An 18859-nucleotide genomic window follows, 5' to 3' on the forward strand; every position below is an offset into this window, starting at 1 on the left:
CAGTAGAAACATTTGATGCAGATCAGAATTCTGAATTCAAAATGCTCTACAAGTGCAAGCACATAATCTAGACTGACACTTCAGTGCAGTCCTGAGGGGTTCCTGCTCCTTTTCAGGCGTCCACTTTCTGTCAAAGATCTTAACCAGTGATTCCTCCCCTTACCTGTTGTTGTTGTTGTTGTTGTTGTTGTGTGTGTGTGTGTGTTGATATAAAGGATTCTAGACATCATTTAAAAAAGATCAAGGAATTGACCAGGTGTCTGACAAATTACAAATCCCTCAAGCATATACTGAGGTCAAGTTAACTGAAATAGTTTTCACTTGCAGCTTGTATAACTTGGCGCTCCTGTGCTGTTAGCTTGGCTTCACCTATCACCCTCCAGCCCTTCTAGCTCCAATCCTCTTTTCCCTCCCCACCCTTTTATTGAGCCACCTTCCCCCTTCCTTCCCAGACCTGAAGAGGGATCTTGGACTGAAAAGTCAGCTGCTCATTCACTTCCGTAGATGCTGCCTGACCTGCTGAGTTCCTTCAGCCTTTTATGTACGTATATTGCTTTGGATTTCCATCATCCGCAAACTCTCTCATGTTTAAGAGCTTCTGTGTTTGTTGACATTATAAAACTGCTTGTGTTTGTTGACAACTCTACAAATACAGGTATTATTTGCATATGAACTCTTTTCTCTTTTCTTTGTCTTGGATTACTTAGATGTCAGTCTAGAGTCATTATATTTTCAATCTCTTGATTACATACTCTAAGTGGTTTTGTATTGCACTTTTTAGTTACATAAATTCCCAGTCCAGATTTTTTAAAATTTATTTATTTATTGACACACAGCACGGAATAAGCCATTCCGGCCCTTCAAACAGCGCTGTCCAGCAACCCTCAACTCTAGCCTAATCAAGGGACAATTGCACACACACACACACACACACACACACACACACACACACACACACACACACACACACACACACACACACACACACACACACACACACACACACACACACACACACACACACACACACACACACACACACATGACACAGGAACAGAATTTGGCCGTTCGATTCATCGAGTTTGCTCCACCATTCCAAGGAGAAAAATGTAGATACTGAGGGGAAAATCTGTTATTTTACTGGTGAAGTTTTCATTATCAACATTCATTCTCTCAAGGAGAAGAAACTGGTATGCAGCACTAACAGGAGTTTACTGACACTTAGATGGTTGAAGTGTGCACATGAATCAGCTTATGGACACAGTAGATGCCCATTATTTATCTGTCACATGCTGGCTGTGGGCAACATCACAGATGTTGTCTTAAAATAATATCTCCAGAAAAAAGGCAACTTAAGTTGAAAGGGACTATTTTTAATTTCATGAAACATTCAGTTAATCAACTTACATATTATGAGGGAGAAGGTGACGGTATACTAGGCCCATCTGCTCCATCCCCTTCTCCTTATTTCTCCATAAATCTTTGCATTTATTCTTTCACATCCCAAAATATTCTTTTAGATCATTATATTTTTGTTGAAACTTACTGTATCCAAGAAGCCAATTAATCAGAAGTATATATTTTTTGTATATAGGAAGAAACCAGGTCACCCAGAGAAAACTCACACAGTGGCAGAGAGAAACTGCAAGCTTAATGAAGATAGCAGACAGGGTCAGGACTGAAACCAGACCCTAGAGGTAAGAGGCAGCAGCTCTAGCTACTGTGCCACCATGACACTCAATAATTAAACACGAGGAAATCTGCAGATGCTGGAAATTCAAACAACACACACAAAATGCTGGTGGAACACAGCAGGCCAGGCAGCATCTATAGGAAGAAGCACTGTCGATGTTTCGGGCCGAGACCCTTTGTCAGGACTAACTGAAAGAAGAAAAGGTAGTAAGAGATAAGTGACTCCCTTGTCCATTCGTCCCCTCCATCCCTTCTCACCGATCTCCCTCCTGGCACTTATCCTTGTAAGCGGAACAAATACTACACCTGCCCTTACACTTCCTCCCTCACCACCATTCAGGGCCCCAGACAGTCCTTCCAGGTGAGGCGACACTTCACCTGTGAGTCGGCCGGTGTGGTATACTGCGTCCGGTGCTCCCGGTGTGGCCTTTTATATATTGGTGAGACCCGACGCAGACTGGGAGACCGTTTCACTGAACACCTACGCTCGGTCCGCCAGAAAAAGCAGTATCTCCCAGTGGCCACACATTTTAATTCCACGTCCCATTCCCATTCTGATATGTCTATCCATAGCCTCCTCTACTGTCAAGATGAAGCCACACTCAGGTTGGAGGAACAACAACTTATATACCATCTGGGTAGCCTCCAACCTGATGGTATGAACATTGGCTTCCCTAACTTCCATTAATGCCCCTCCTCCCCTTCTTACCCCATCCCTAATTTATTTATTTTTCCCCGCCTCCCCTTTTTATTCTCTCTCTGCCCTTCACTCTGCCTGTTCTCCATCTCCTTCTGGTGCTCCCCTCCCCCTTTCTTTCTCCCTAGGCCTTCTGTCCCATGATCCTTTCCCTTCTCTAGCTCTGTATCCATTTTGCCAATCACCTTTCCAGCTCTTAGCTTCACCCCACCCCCTCTGGTCTTCTCCTATCATTTCGCATTTCCCCCTCCCCCTCTTACTTTCAAATCTCTTACTACATTTTCTTTCAGTTAGTCCTGACGAAGGGTCTCGGCCTGAAACGTCAACAGTGCTTCTCCCTATAGATGCTGCCTGGCCTGCTGTGTTCCACCAACATCTTGTGTGTGTCATTCAATAATTAACGTGGTTTCCTTTTCTTCACTTGTAACCTGATTCTTTCTCTGGGCATACCTCCCACTCTGTAATCTGTGAAAATGTTAGAATCCAGCAGGGCCAAACCCTATGATACTTGACGTTTGTCAAAGACCCTTCACCCTTGAACATGGTCACCGAGGCTCTGGCTCCCATAGGTTGTTGGCAGAATGCTGGTTTCAAGAGTTCTACTGTTTGCAGAAGACTTCATTACTTGGAAACCTAACTCCTGAGCATCCGTTGTTCTCATCTGTCATTCTGGAATTTACAATTTTAGTAAAAACAAACACAGGAAGTTTCCTTGATCTCTTGTGCCACTATGTAGAAGCACCATCTTATACTCTGTCTGGGTTGCCTCCAACTTGATGGCAAGAATTTCTCCTTCTGGTAAAAAAATATCCCTCCCCGTCCCCTCTTCTTGCATTCCCCACTCTGACCTCTTATCTCTTCTCACCTACCTATCAACTGTCCCTGGGTCCCCTCCTCCTTCCCTTCCTCCTGTGGTCCACCCACCTTGCCTATCAGATTCCTCCCTCTCCAGCCTTTTATCTTTCCCACCCACCTAATGCCTTCTGGCTGTTCTTCTTCACCCACACCACCTTTTTATTCTGGTGTCTTCCCCGTTTCTTTCCAATCCTGAAGAAGGTCTCAGCCTGAAACGTTGATGGTTTATTCATTTCCATCGATGCTGCCTGACCTGCTGAGTTCCTCCAGCATTTATGTGGGTTATAAACCTTCCTCCCTTCATTTTTATCTCTTCATGAAGTCTGTTAATTTGATTCAGGATTCATGTACATTGTGTTTCTTTGGTTCTGTGACTGGCGGTTTGAGAAAAGCCCTGCAAAGCTTGGAATTGCAAAATTTTAGCTTGCGTTTCCTCACATCATTCCACCTGCTCCCTTTGTTCAGTCAGCTCATACAGATCCATGACACTAACTCTGCACCTTGCTGTGACAGTGAAGACCGTGTACTGATTTGATGGCTGTTTGGGGACACAATCACTTTGTGCTTCAAAGAAGATGCAATTGGCCATGGTAATGTGAAATCCCTTACTTCTTTTGCCCTAAAGGTCAAGTATCAATTGAGTACTTCGACCTGGTACAGGAAATTAAATGTCCTGTTGTGCCAAAGTTAATTCGGGTCTCATTGTTATTATAACTTTAAACAGGATGATATCTTTCTTCATTGGATATATGTTTCGTGCTACGTTTTTTTAACCTGTCTCTCCCAGCAGAGGTCACTCTGATTAGGCTCGTGTTTCATTGGAGCAGAAAGTCTTCTGTTAGCTCACTACAGGTGCTTAAACGGTAAAACAGCAAAGCCTGTTCTACAATGAATCCTGGAGTAATCCTGTCCTCTTCTGGAATCCACATCCGTTTCCCAGGGATACGATTAAAAAGCTTCACTTGGACAGAGAGCCCAGCCTTATTTTATTTTGAGATAAAAGAGGCTCTCCCCACCCAACGAGCCCCACCACCCAGCAACCCACCAACTTAACCCCGGCTTAGTCACGGGACAATTTATAATGACCAGTTGACTTACAAACTGGTGCATGTCTGGAATATGGGAGAAAACCGGAGCATGAGGAGGAAACCCCAGGTTCCATGAGGAGGACATACGAACTACCTACAGGCGTCGCCGGAATTAAATCCTGAACCCTGACGCCCCATGATGAAATAGCATTTCGCCAGCCACTACACTACCGTGACGCCCTGGCTGTTGCCAACAGCAGCACCAATCTGTTCATCGGATCGGTTGCTGCTTCACAAAGGTTGTTTACATAACTCAGAAACAGAATCAAGTTCATTATCACCAACATGCAGTTCTGTGCAAAAGTCTTGGGCACATATCTATACAGCTAGGGTGCCTCAGAGCTTTGCATAGTACTGTGTAATAATTTTATGAATTGCGCTGTACTACTGCCGCAAAAAAAGTCATGACATTTGTGAGTGATGGTAACCCTGATTCTGACATGGGTCTCTGTTGCAGACTGAGAGTGGGAAGGAGGCAGGGAGAGGGGAATCATGGTTGGGGAAAGGAGAAGGGAAGCACCAGAGAGACATTCCGTAATGATCAATAAACCAATTGTTTGGACTCAAATGACCTTGCCTGGTATCTCAGGGCTGGGTGTGTCTGCACCTGCGCCACCTCCCCACCCCCCACCCTCACCTGGTAATCCTTCTCTGCCACCTGAGTAACTCCTCATTGATGAGAAGAGGGCATATCCCGAGTGGTGAGGGTCCTTCATGAAGACTGCCACCTCCCTGCGGCACTTCCTTTTGAAGATGACCTTGATCGCAGGGGTGCTTGTGCCTGTGATGGTGCGGGCTGAGTTTACATCCCTCTGCGGCCGCTTTCAATCCTGCGCTTCGGAGCTTCCATTCCAGTCGGTGGTGCGACCAATCAGAATGCTCGCTGCCGTACATCAGTAGAATTTTGCTAGAGCCTTCAGTGACATACCACATATCTTTAAACTCCTAATGAAGTCTAGCTGATAGCTTGCCTTCTTCATGATCGTATTAATGTGTTGGGCCCAAACTAGATCCTCTGAGATGTTGAGTATGAGAAAAGATTACCAGGCTCATCAAGACATAACAAAGGTACTTTCTTTAACTGCACAATATTGTAAAATAAATGAGAAAATAAAAACCCAGGAGAATTCTATGAAGTTCCCATTGCCCTTTTCCTTTCTTTTCCCAAAATCTCCTCTGCAGTGTATAATTTCTCATAATCCCATCTGACAAGCTAGTTGACTTCTGTAACTGCCTGATACGTCTGCTCAGGAATATTTTCATCAACCAGGGATAAAAATTGAGCATTTTATAATCTCAACAAGCAGTGCACTGGAGAATCCAATTTTAAACAGTCATTGGATGGTAGTGGTAAATTAAACCTATTTTTTCTCAGTGAATTCACTTTGGTAGAGTCAGTATAAGCTATTGTAACATACTGTGCAGTGTAACAGCTTTGAAGACTGCCTCGGTATTGCCAGTATCCACAGTGCAGGTAAGGAAATGCTCAAACTCAGTTCCTACTGTAGAGGATCTCTGCTTTACTCTCTTCTCCGTCCCTTTCTTAGCCCACATTTTGGTTCACTTAGTACAACCATTGGTGACAGTCCAAAAGATATTATGTTAATTTGGATGGCTACATGAATGGGAGGGGTTTGAAACATAAACCATAGAACATGGAACATTACAGCACAGTACGGGCCCTCTGGCCCACAATGCTCTGCCAACGTTTTAATCTACTCTAAGATCAATCTACCCTTCCCTCTTTCATAACCCTCTATTGTTCTGTTGTTTCTCTACCTATCTAAGAGTATTTTAAATTCCTCTAATATATCTGCCTCTACCACCACTCTTTCCGCAAAGCACTTACTCCTGATATTCTCCCTATTTTTTCCTCTAATCACCTTAAAATTATGTCCCTGGGAGAAGTCTCTGGCTATCCACTTGATTTATGCCTCTTATCATCTTGTACGCCTCTATCAGGTCACAGCTCATCCTCCTTCACTTAGTTTGGAGGGAAATGGTCCAGCTGCAGGCAGATGGAACTAGGCAGGTGAGGTCAGTGTGGACTAGATGGGCCGAAGGGACTGTTCCTATGCTACATATAGCTTTATTCACTTGTCTGATTACTGTTATGAGAGAATTGACCTATCATGAATAAGTAAAGAATTTAGATCTCTGTTCTTTGGAGTTTAGAAGGGGTAATGTTAATTGCAACATTAATAATGTATGTAATTAGTTTTGCTACAACAAGTGTATGGGACATTGGAAAAAAGTTGAATTTCCCCATGGGGATGAATAAAGTATCTATCTATCTATCTATCTATCTATCTAAAAGCCCAAGCGACATGATAGGATTGATATCAGGCTATTTATTGCTAGTTAGAGAGTCATAAACAAGGGGCCATAGGTACAAGTTAAGAAGGCAGTTATTCAAAACTGTGGTGATGGGAATTTCTTCCCATAGATGGAGGTGAATTTGATCCCTTCATCCCAGAAGATTGTGGGCTCTGCATCTTTGAAATTACTTAAGTGAGATAGGTAATTTTTTTGACAAATCAGGGATTTGAGGGTGTGCAGAATTGGCGTGGAAGAGGAGTTGAGACATTCTGCATGAGTGCGTGGATGGGAGGTGTCTTGTTGTTGGCACTTCTGTTGTTTGTTGCATTCTGCTTTGTTGTGTTCAGTGTTGTTCTGCCGAGCATCGTGGGCATGCCACTTTGGTGTTGGAATGTGAGGTGACACTTGCGGGCTGCCCCCAGAACACCTTTAGGTGTTTGGCTGTTCACACAACTTATACATTTCACTGTATATTTCCACGCACTCGTGATAATAAATCTGAATCAAAATCTGCACCTGAACCTGGGGCGGTTCAGTTATGAGTGGCACAAAGCTGAGAGCCAAATGTCCTGCCTTGATCCTATTCTCATGTGTTCTTGCGGATTTGCTCTCACACGTTGGAAAGAGTTCCTTCTTTAACTATTGGCTCAGTATTTTCTCCTTGGTTAATAGCAAAAGCAAAGCAACAGTAAACTAATTCTCTGCAAGTCAATAGTCCCGGTGCCACCTCAGCTAAGTCGAGAATACAATCCTATCTATGAGTCAGGTTTTGGATTGAAGCCTTCAAACAAACACGGCAGAAAATATTCAGACACTCCTGTGCAGCACTGGGGGATTGTTGAGTGGGTTAAGGTGCTGCCCCTTTAATGAATCATGAAGGCCTCTCAGAAGCTACAGAATAATATTTGCAGATTGCAGTATAATTGCAGATTGTACAGAGCTACCTGACATATATTTCATTTGAACTCAGGAGTCCAAACATATTAAAAAATGGTAAAAATACAAACCTGGATTCCAGCTTGTATTCCGGAGTCACATCTTCTTCTCTTCCTTGGACATCCCTCTAGATTGAGGGTAACTTGCTTACACTGTGGCTTTGTGGATTCTGAGACAAGTAATAAAGGGACTGTGGACCACAGACTCTTCCACAGACGGGGCAGACAGAGATAGGCAGAAGGGTCTTTGTGAGGTTGTATACACTTTCAGTTACTTTAGAGAGTTTTGATGTGCTCCCAGGGGCCAGTGGAGAAGCTGTGTTTGTTCAAGGAAACATTGGGTATACCCTTCAGTCCTTTTTCTTGGTCCACCTGGTAATCTCTTTCCATGCCAGGGCTTGGAATAGAGTAACACACACAAAGTGCTGGAGGAAATCAGCAGACCAGGCAGCATGTAGGAAAAGAGCACAGTTGAGGTTTTGGCCCGAAACATCGACTGTACTCTTTTCCTAGATGCTGTCTGGCCTGCTGAGTTCCTCCAGAACTTTCTGTGTGTTGCTCAGATTTCCAGAACCTGCAGATTTTCTCTTGTTTGTGCTTGGAATAGAGTGTCTGCTTCAGGAAAAAGTTACAAGCATCTATCCCTTCATAATTTTAAATACCTCTATCAAGTCCCCCTTCAACCTTCTACGCTCCAAAGAATAAAGACCTAACTTGTTCAACCTTTCTCTGTAACTTAGGTCTGAAACCCAGGTAACGTTCTAGTAAATCTCCTCTGTACTCTCTCTATTTTGTTGACATCTTTCCTATAATTCGGTGAACAGGACTGTACACAATACTCCAAATTTGGCCTCACCAATGCCTTGTACATTTTTAACATTACATCCCAACTCCTATACTCAATGCTCTGATTTATAAAGGCCAACATACCAAAAGCTTTCTTCACCACCCTATCCACATGCGATTCCACCTTCAGGGAACTATGCACCATTATTCCTAGATCACTCTGTTCTATCACATTCCTCAATGCCCTACCATTTACCATGTATGTCCTATTTTGATTAGTCCTACCAAAATGTAGCACCGCACACTTATATAATGCCAAATCTTTCGTTCATGTACCATTAACTCACTTGCTTCATTAAATCCATATCTGCTATGCCCTCTGTGCCTTGCTAATGCCAGTGCTTGCCTAAATGCCTCTTCAATGTAGTAATTGCATCTGACTCCACTATCAAGAGAGTGGAATCCAGATATCAATCCTCTGTTAAAAAAATCTTCCCTTAGCATCCCTTGAAAGCAACTTCTCGCCATAAAACAGCAACATCTTTGACATCCCTAGCATGGGCAGAAAGGATTCTGACTATCTACCATATCATAATTTTATATACCTCTTTCTGGTCATCCCTCAGTCTCCATCATTCCAGGGAAAACAAGCCCAGCCTATCCAATCACTTCCCTTAAACAAAGTCATTCAATCCAGGTAAAATCTGCAGCTTCTCTTACATATTCACATCTTTCCCAGTGTTTGGAGACTAGAACTACACAAAACAATCTAAGTCTACCCAGTGTTTCATAAATGTGCAACATAACATCTTAATCTTATACTCTGTATCCCAACCTATAAAAGCACACATTCCATACACCTTCTTCACCATCCCATCTGACTAGGTTGCCACTTTCAGAGGACTATGGACTTGAATCCCAAGACCTTGCTGTCCACTGACATTCCTTAGTGCCTCCTCGCATTACCGTATTTGTCATACCTTTATCTGACTTCCTAAAATGCATCACTTCACATTTGTTGACATTCAGTTCCATCTGCTGTCACAACATGCTCTGGCAAAGTTGGAACCCAACTGTAGAGGAAAGAGAGACTCCAATGTACAGGCGTTAACTAGAGCTTACTCATAAGAATCCCAACAGGACATCGGTGGCTTGGCCAAGCAACATCGCAAGACTTAGCATTCTCAAAAGTAGGACCCCGTGATTTGTACTAATTGGGCATCTGCTTAAATAACGCAAGTAACACAGAATCCCTAAGCCTATCAAAATAAACAAATTTAAACAGAAAGCAGCATGAGACAGCATTACAAAGAGTAAGTCACTTGAGGAAATAATAGAAGTAACACTCAATGATTAATAACTCTTGTTAAACAACAATTAACCAATACAGGTGCTCTATAAACCTTTGAGCCCAATGTTCTCTGACCCCTCATACAAGCCCAAAGAGCCTTTTACAAATGCTCCGTTCAACTCTCCATTTCATCTATCTCCAGCTGTAGCTTTAAACAACCTTTGTCATTATCTACAACATCATCACATTTTTGTGAGAAAAATGGCAGATTTTAAATGTTGGACTAGACCCGGATGGCCCCTGGTGTTGATTCTGAACGTCTGACATTTATCCATTTGCAGTCATTTAGGAGTCTGCACACACTGTCTGATCTGGAAGTCTCAGCAGTACAAATGGCTCAAGAGTGCTAAATGTGGCAATTTTGTCTCAGTGACTAGCCTTTAGGTAGGCTGCAATGATGGATCCCAGACATCAGAGTGGGGACACCTTTCACAACCTACAGCGTTAAATTTCAAGCCTGTTAATTACAATGGAAAGGGGATGATGAACGTTCCAATTGTGAAATTATTTCACTTTAATGCTTCTAATTATTTCTATATTCTTAAATGTTAGAATTAAATTTATTTGAATAAAGGTTTTTAAAAAATTTGCACTTTAGCTTTAATGGCTTTTGAGAGACATTTAAAAAACAGTTAAAGATTCTGCAGTTATGGGCAGAGCTTGGTAGTTTGTCAAAGCTTTCAGCAGTGTTTCAGGGCTTGACTTTACTGCTGGAGGTCTAAGCCACTCCATTGGAGTCCGTGGTGTTTTGGAGCAACATATTGTGCCCCGTACACCTGGTCAGAAATGTACAGATGCAGGTGGGATCCACCACCTGTTCTCTTGAAATAACTGTAACTAAGGTCAGAGAAGGATTAGAATCCAAGAACACAAGATATAGCAGCTCCCACACCTTCTCAATCCTGTTCTGTCATCCAAGTAGGTCATGGCCAATGTCATGCTTCCACTTTTATGAGTGTCTCTTTCACCCTTCAGCCCTCCGTGACCCAAAAGTATGTATATCATGCTTTAAATAAAACTCATCTCCAAATTCTAGAATGCTGCCTTGTTTAGAGGGTGTGTGCTATCATGAGAGGTTGTATAATCTTGGGTTGTTTTCTCTGGAGGGTCGAGGGGAGATCTGATCGAGGATTATAAGATAATGAGAGGTATAGCTAGAGTAGGCAGGGAGTAACTGTTACCCGGGTTGAAATGTCTAATACCAGAAGGCATGCATTGAATGTGAGAGGGGGTAGGTTCAAAGGGGATGTGAGGGGTAAGTTTGAGAGTGGCAGATGTCTGGAATGCACTGCCTGGTGTGGTGGTAGAGGCAAATACTTTGGAGGCTTTTAAGAGATGTTAGGTAGGTGTTGTGATGGAAATGAGACAGATTCTTTGGGTTTCAAAGATAGGCACATGAATATGTGGAAGCTGGAGGGAGATGAATATTGGTAGGTAGAAGGGATTAGTTTTTGTTTTTTTTTAAATTTACTTCTTAGCTGGTTCAGCACAACATTGTGGGCTGAAGGTCCTGTTCTGTCTTCTATGTTCTAAGTCCACAAGCCTCTGAGAGGAGACATTCCTCCTTTTCTCCTTCTTGCATGTGTAACTCCTGATTCCCTCAAGTTCTGGCAGCAATTGTTGATTCCACAGTGAAGGGCACATCCCCTCAACATCCAGTCCAGCAAGTCCACTCAGAATCTTGGGCAGAAAATAAAAGAGTTCAGTCTGGCTGACAGCTTTCCTGAATACCTGCGTGCTGTCAACACTCGCCATTCAGAACTCCCCGCTGCAAATCATTTCCATTCTCCGTCCCTTTCCCACATTGACTTGTGTGTTCTTGGGCTGTTCCACCGCAGGCTGCGGCCAAGTGAAACTAGAGGAACAGACCTCATGATCTACCCGGATAATTCACATTCCAAAAGCCTGGGCAACAAATTCTCTAATTCTCTTAGTTCCTTTCTCTCTCCTACTGAACTGTCTAAGCGCTCTCTTGCACACTCTTCTTTCCAAATGCCCTAAAACCCCCAGTCCTTATCATCCTTTATTTTCCCTTCCCTATTAAATCCATCTGCCTTCACCATCACCCTCCTCCCACTGGGTCTATCCCTTTCCCCTGCTGTTCCATCTACTCACCATCTCTTCCTGTTTCATCTGCCTTCTGAATCCTCCTCACCCGGGTCCACCTTTCCCTTCACAGTTCCTGCCTCATCCTTCCCCCTCACCTCTTTATCTTTTCCAACCCCCTCTACTCTTTCAATCCAGATGGAGTTCTCAACCCAAAATATTGACTGTCCGTTTCTCTCTACAAGTGCTGCCTGACCTGCTGAGTTCCTCCAACAGCTCGTTTTTTTTTCTCCCCCTGCTCCAGGTTCCAGCAACCTGCGTCTCTTATCAGATTCTTGTACATTCCATTCAAATCACCATTCATTCTTCTAAACTCTAATGAGCATACCCCAATCTGCTCAACCTATCACCATGGCAACCCCTTCATCACTGGATTCAACCTAGCAATCGTTTTCCAAGCTGTTTCCAGAGCAAGTATATCCCACCTCCAATTAAAGAGATCAAAGGTGTACTGAACTCTCCAGCACAGTTGGAACAAGACGTCTCTGCCTTTATACCCCATTGCCTTTGTAATTCAGAACAGCATTCCATTTCCTTCTCTAATTATTTGTTGATTATTGAATTGTGCGTCAACTACCATTTATTTGTTTCTGAACCAGGAGGCCCTGAATTCAAGCCTGCACTAAAAGCTCTAGCATCTTGTTCTAATCTGACACCAAAGGATATGACCACAAGCAAACCACATTGTCTGAAGTGCCCCCTTTCAGACAGAAAGGTAAAAATCTGGTTCGTTTTATTTTCTTGTTAAAAAAAAATCACATTATCTCAAAAAAGAGAGCAGAGTTTATTGCCAGGATTCTGCCCCTGAAGTTTAACCCCCATCAATGGCTTTTTAGCAGATTATAAAACCATAAGACATAGGAACATTGAGTCTGCTCCACCTTTCGATCAATTTTGATTTATTTTCCCTCCCAACCCGATTCTCCTGCCTGCTCCCCAAAACCTTTCACACCCAGACTAACCAAGAACTTATCAACCTCCACCCTAAGTACACCCAGTGTCCTGGCCTCCACAGCCATCCGTGGCAACAAATTCCACAGATTCACCATCCCCTAGCTGAAGAAGTTCATCCTCATCTCCATTCTAGATGGACATCTGTCTGTTCTGAACACAAAGTACACTGCAGATGCTGTAGTCAAATCAACATGTACAAACAAGCTGGAGGAACTCAGCAGGTCGGGCAGCATCCGTGGAAACGAGCAGTCAATGTTTTGGACCGAGACCCTTCGTCAGGACTGAAGAAGGAGGGGGCAGGGGCCCTATAAAGAAGGTGGCGGGAGGGTTGGAAGGTGCCAGGTGAAGCACTAGTGCAGCACTGTCCCTACACCTCCTCTCTTACCACCATTCAGGGCCCCAAACAGTCCTTCCAGGTGAGGCAACACTTCACTTGTGAGTCTGTAGGGGTCATCTATTGCATCCGGTGCTCCCGGTGCGGCCTCCTCTACATCGGCGAGACCTGACGCAGATTGGGGGACCGCTTCGTCGAGCACCTCCACTCCGTCCGCCACAACAGACAGGATCTCCCGGTTGCCACCCACTTCAACTCTGCTTCACATTCCCATTCGGATATGTCCATACGTGGCCTCCTCTATTGCCATAATGAGGCCAAACTCAGGTTGGAGGAGCAACACTTCATACACTGTCTGGATAGTCTCCAGCCCCTTGGTATGAACATCGAATTCTCCAACTTCTGGTAATTCCCTCCCTCTCCCTTCCTCCATCCCACTTTCACTCTGCCTCCTCTTCTAGCTGCCTTTCACCTCTCTCATGATTCTGCCTTCTTCTACACATAGTGCTTTCCCCTTACATTCCTTCTTCACCTTTCCGGCCTATCCCCACCCCCACCCCTTGATCTTTCCTCTGATTGGCTTTCCACCTGGCACCTTCCCCTCCCCCCACCTTCTTTATAGGGCCCCTGCCCCCTCCCTCTTCAGTCCTGACGAAGGGCCTCGGCCCGAAACGTTGACTGCTCATTTCCACGGATGCTGCCCGACCTGCTGAGTTCCTCCAGCTTGTTTGTACAGTACCTCTATTCTGAAGCTGTGCCCTCTGGTCCAAGACACGCCCACTATTCAAAACATCCTCTTCACATCCACCTGATGTAGGCCTTTCAATGTTCATTATTATCTGACCATTATGCTCTGTGTGGAATCTTGCTTTGTGCAATTTAGCTGCTATGTTTCAGACAATGGCCGCACTTGGAAAAATATTCCACTGGCTCTGAAGTCCTTTGGGTCATCCTGAAAGGGGTGTCAGAACTGTATCTTAAATGGACGCATTTACTTGCAACTGTCTTCCACAGAAGAAAGCAACCTCATATACTAAACAATGATTTGATTTTGAATGTATTTCATTGCCTCTGAAACCCTCTGATTCGTCCTGAGGTAGTGAAGAGGCTTGATAAATGTAAGCCTAATTTTCCTTCACTCAACCTAGAGAAAAGGGGAGTTATAGCAGCACATCATTTGTAACTTGGATCCAACTAACTGAGCTCATGTTACAGTTTAGCCACGCTAGGAAGCTGCACTTGCCCTTAAGTGTGTCCCTAACAACACTCAGCTTCAAGGGACTTACTTACTGACTGTTACGCCACTGGCAGTAATAAACATCGTCCATCTCTGTTCTTGGCCACCTACTCCAATGTGCCCAAGTATGGTTCATGGAATACTGTTGCACACAAATACAGAAGGATTCTTCATTGCTGCTTCCACAACAAATTTTGCTTGGCCATTCAGGGGTGTTAGGCCTGAGCTGAATCTCTGAACCCAGAGGACCAGTGGACCGCTCATAGTCTGGCCTTTGCCCTTTGACATGTTTGGCATGGGTGATCCTACCAAGAGCCAAAGCATAAAGCCCTGCTTTCAACCAACATAGCTGTCCAGGACATTGAGGGACACAAGCCTCCAAACCACAACACGGTAGGAGGAGCTTCAGGGGAGGATGGAAATAAATACTCCAAGACAAAAGATATTTTTAAGCAAGAAGCAGCAATGAGAGGGTTACATATTCCCATTATAGGGTTACTTTGGGTTTTACATAAGGTGGGGACATGAGAAATTAAAATGGTCAATGAAATGCAAGCAAAATCCAATTTCCAGAAGGACAATAGGAAGGTAATAATTTAAAACTCTAATATGATGTAGTGCAGTTGCAATTGTTCCCATCACTGATGATCAATGTGTGGTGAAGGGAAGTCAGCAATACTATTTAGTTACCACAAATCTCCTGGACGTGTATAATGGCCTGAATACCAATTATATCATGATGACAGTTCTAATAAAATGTACCTATTGCACCCAGCAATTTTGTTTAGGCTTTCTGTTTCTTATTGACATTTATTGATATTTACAATAATAGTAATATTGTCATCTCTGACTCCCCTGTAGGTCTGACCTTCTGTGCTGTGAAGATCAGATTTTACATATCCCCAATGCTTCCACATTACACTGTTGTGTTGATCTTGTTTTTCTTTTTGCTCTTTACAATATATAAATGTTATGTTTGGTGTGAACTGTATAATTTTAAGTTATATGTCACCTTGGTTGACAGCTCTCTTTCAGTGTCAACAAATTGTGATTCACTCACTCCAGTTTGTCCCTCTGAATGCAAGGAACTAAGAAATGATTTTCTTTTTTTTTTCATAAATAGCAGAAGGGTGTTACATAAAGACCGGAGAGGTTGCTGGAACGTGGAGCAACTCAGAAAGTGCTGAAGGAACTCACCAGGCAGCACCTATGCATGGAAATGAACAATCAACATGGAATTGAAAGGCCTTGACTCAATTAGATCTGGATCAGAGTCCAGATAAATTGTCACGACCCAAATTGTCAACTGTCTATTTCCCTGTCTAGATATTGCTTGACCCTTTGAGTTCCTCCAGCATCTTTTGTGATGTTAAATTACACTCAGGATGGACTCCAGTTTCTGTCAGCAACTTCTGGTGAGGTTTGATCCATTCCAAGCTGCAAATCTATCCCATAACCTTGACTGACATTGTGGGGCAGTGGCTGATTTCAACTTCAATGGAGTTGCCCACCCAGTCAATGACACTTATTATCCCATCGCTATTTTCCTGCTCTGTTTGCTGTTAAATAGTCATAAAGCCATAAGACAGCAGGAGCAGAATTAAGTCATTTGGCCTATCGAGTCTACTCCGCCATTTCACCTTCCTCTCAAACAACAGGAAATCTGCAGATGCTGGAAATCCAAGCCCCACACACACACACACACACACACACACACACACACACACACACACACACACACACACACACACACACACACACACTCTCTCTCTCTCTCTCTCTCTCTCTCTCTCTCTCTCTCTCTCTATGGAAAAAGGTAAACAGTTGACATTCTGGGCCGAGACCCTTCAACAGGACTGGAGAAAAAAAGCTGAGGAGTCAGTGTTAAAAGATGGGGGGAGGGAGGGAAAAAAGCAAGGTGATAGGTGAATCTGGGAGGGGGAAGGGTGAAGTAAAGAGTTGAGAGGTTGCTTGGTGAAAAAGAGACAGGGCTGGAGAAGGGGGAGTCTGATAGGAGAGGATAGAAGGCCATTGAAGAAAGAAAATGGGGGGAGGAGCACCAGAGGGAGGAGATGGGCAGGTAAGAGATAAGGTGAGAGAGGGAAAAGGGGATGGGACTGGCTCCTCTCCCCCCTTTTCTAAATGGACATCTCTCTTTTCTGTGACTGTCCATTCTGGTCCTCAACTCCCCCACTGTAGGAAATATCCTCTCCACATCCACTCTGTCTAGGCCTTTCAGCATTTGAGAGGTTTCAATGAGATCTCTCTTCATTCTTCTTAATTCCAGCAAGAAAAGACCCAGAGCCATCAACTTATGTCCATACCATAGGACTGGAACCGATATCTGACACGATGATAAAAGGATTAAATAATTCTTGACTCTAATTGCTTTTCAAGGGGACATTATAACATGCAAGCAAACTCATTGTCCTTTTTGGCAGTCCCGCAGGAATGAGTATGGCTGGATTTCTGAGTCTGAGGTAGCTAAAGACACCAGTATGGGGACTGCCGACTCTTCTATAGTTGGGGCAGAGGGGCTGAGAGGGGGTGCCTTAATATGCTGTCTGCTTCTTTACTGCTTATGTGGGGCTTCTGTGCATTTCCAATGTAAAGTTTCAAAGTTCTTAATACCATTCCCAGTATTTTTCCACACAGAACAGCCATAGGTTAGAGATTCCCAGAAGTCAGCTGGATGTTGCATATCTTAAAAGGTACCTCTTAAAGCACATTCTCAGATCTTCTTCATCCACCTCGTTACCTCTTCTCACGGCCAAGCTTGGAATTGTTTTATTAATTGATATACAGCAAGAAATAGGTTGCACAGGTTGATAGGATAGTTAGGAAGGCCTATGGGATGCTCGGCTTCATTAATAGGGAGATTGAGTTCAAGAGTAGAGAGGTCATGTTGCAGCTCTACAAATCTCTGGTAAGACCACACTCAGAGTATTGTGTTCAGTTCTGGTCACTTCATTATAGGAAGGATGTGGAAGCTATGGAGAGGGTGCAGAGGAGATTTACCAGGATGTTGCCTATATTGGAAAATAAGTCTTATGAAGCAAGGTTAGCAGAGCTGGGACTTTTTTCTTTGGAACGTAGAAGAATGAGAGGGGACTTGATAGATGTCAACAAGATTATGTGAGGCATAGATAGGATGGATAGTCAGTACCTGTTTCCCAGGGCACGAATAGCAAACACCAGAGGGCATAAGTACAAAGTTAAGGGAGGGAAGTTTAGGGGAGACATCAGGGGTAAATTTTTTTACACAGAGGGTTGTGGGTGCCTGGAATGACTTGCCAGGGATGATGGTGGAGGCTAAAACATTAGGGGTATTTAAGAGCCTCTTGGACAGGCACATGAATGAAAGAAAAATAGAGTGTTACGGGGTAGTGTGGGTTTAGTACTTCCTTTTTTTAAGGAATATATGGGTCAGCACAACGTGGAGGGCTGAAGGGCCTGTACTGTGCTGTAGTATTCTAGTGTTCTAGTGTTCTAATAGGCCATTTGAGCCTTGCCACCCACAATCCTCCGATTTAACCCTAGTCTAATCACAGGGCAGTTCACAATGACTAATTAAACTACCATCGGTACATCTTTGGGATGTGGTAGGAAACCAGAGCACCCGGAGGAAACCCGCGTAGTTACCGGGAAAACGTACAACCTCATTGCAGGCAGCGGCAAGAATTGAACCCAGGTCGCCTGCTCTTTAATGCGTTGTGCTAACCACTGCACTGCCATGCCAACCCAATTTCGGAAAATCTGGTGTCACACTGAATACATCTTCCACCTTTTACCTCCACGCTGCCTACTTCATCCCTTCCCCCCAACCCCACCCGTCAACCTTCCCTCTCAGCAGCTACCACCTGCCAACTTGCACTCTTTTCCCTATCCTCGCCCCCTTCTTATTATTCAGACTTGTTACCCCTGCCTCTCCAGTCCTGATGAAGGATCTCAACCCGAAACAGCAACTGCTTATTCCACTCTATAGATGCTGCCTACCCTGCTGAGTTCATCCAGCAATTTCTGTGTGTTGATGAAGATTTCCAGAATTCGCATAATCTCCTATGCTAATGATATTGAAATGTCTAATTCTATGCACAATCAGGTCAATTGGTACATACACATGGATAATGAGTTTAAAATAAATTAATAAATTACAGTACAGAGCAATTTTACATACATTTATTAAACAGTAACCTCTTTATAATTTTTAGGAAGAGACGGAGAGTAACCAGGAAAAAGCAAGAAAAAATTCAACTGGATTAGGAATGGAATAGCAAAGAGAAATATCCAAGCAATTAAATAAATCTCAAGGCACCAATGCATCTTGTATTTATAAAACCTTAGGCTACATCCAGTAACGAGACTGGAAAACACAATGGACATTAAACATTGTTGGTGGAATCTGGGATACAAGTTGCCCACTTAATGAAATCTCCATCACCTCTCTCTGCTACTTCTCACAGTTCAAACTGATTTGAATCTCAAGCTGCCACAGTTGTATCTAG

At 43.7% G+C, this 18859-nt stretch overlaps 1 long non-coding RNA gene across 1 annotated transcript; it reads left to right on the forward strand.

Annotated features, from left to right (window-relative positions):
* The first annotated feature begins 1600 nt into the window (after positions 1 to 1600).
* Positions 1601 to 18713, forward strand: LOC140739412 (uncharacterized). Its single transcript, XR_012101633.1, has 3 exons — positions 1601 to 1697; positions 12429 to 12544; positions 18566 to 18713. It is a non-coding gene; the product is annotated as an uncharacterized lncRNA (long non-coding RNA).
* The last annotated feature ends 146 nt before the right edge of the window (positions 18714 to 18859 follow it).

This window comes from Hemitrygon akajei, chromosome 1 (genome assembly GCF_048418815.1).
Source record: "Hemitrygon akajei chromosome 1, sHemAka1.3, whole genome shotgun sequence".
Taxonomy (NCBI): domain Eukaryota; kingdom Metazoa; phylum Chordata; class Chondrichthyes; order Myliobatiformes; family Dasyatidae; genus Hemitrygon; species Hemitrygon akajei.